Source organism: Charadrius vociferus, unplaced genomic scaffold, assembly GCF_000708025.1.
Source record: "Charadrius vociferus isolate BGI_N301 unplaced genomic scaffold, ASM70802v2 scaffold248, whole genome shotgun sequence".
NCBI classification, from domain to species: Eukaryota; Metazoa; Chordata; class Aves; order Charadriiformes; family Charadriidae; genus Charadrius; species Charadrius vociferus.
In genome coordinates this window covers 1,592,004-1,592,747 of record NW_009649851.1, presented here as the reverse complement: position 1 = coordinate 1,592,747, position 744 = coordinate 1,592,004, and positions in this window count along the sequence as shown.

The window sequence follows — 744 nt, the reverse complement described above, 5'->3', positions numbered from 1 at the left end:
TTTTTTTACCTTTAATATCAATTCAAAACAAAACACATAGCCATAGAAAGTTACACTATCAGTCCTGACGTTACCAGATCTGTAGTAATTTTCAGCCTGTAAGTTTTCTCAAACTGTGAGCTCAAAGACTTGAAATTGGTACACACTGTAGAAATACTCGTCTTTCTTACCCATTTTCATGAAGAGGACAGTGAGTTTCCTAAGGAACGGGCCGAGCAGAGGCCCAGTTGTTTGCTGCCTTAGGTCCCTGCTGTTTCATGATCATGTCGCATTCCTTTTTTTTCAGTGCTGTTTGCTAAACCAACTCTTTCCAAGTCTAGCTGTTGTTAAGGACTGAATTTTTGGCCTGCTCATTTCTACCAAAAATTAGTCTGGAAAATGGTCAGAAAAACCTGGGATGTAGTTCAGTAAGGACAAGAGCAAAGAACTGTATGTAGGCAGGAATGATCAACTGCACAATTACAAAAAACGCAAGCTTCAAATACATAAAAAGCTTTTGGAACGCAGAAGAGAAGCATTTGTCCTCCATATCTCTGGTAGGCAGAACTGATTCAAACTGTGGTCACGTTAGACATCAGAAAATTTTCTGACCACAAGGCCAGGGAACAGACCTTTGTGTCTGAGAAACTTTCAGTGATAGGGGACTCGCAATTTCTACTGTCAGGGACAATATAGGTTTGGGTAATCTTGCTTTTTGGCAAGTGGATGATCACAATGTTAGTTACCAGCAGAGAGGAGTGCTCT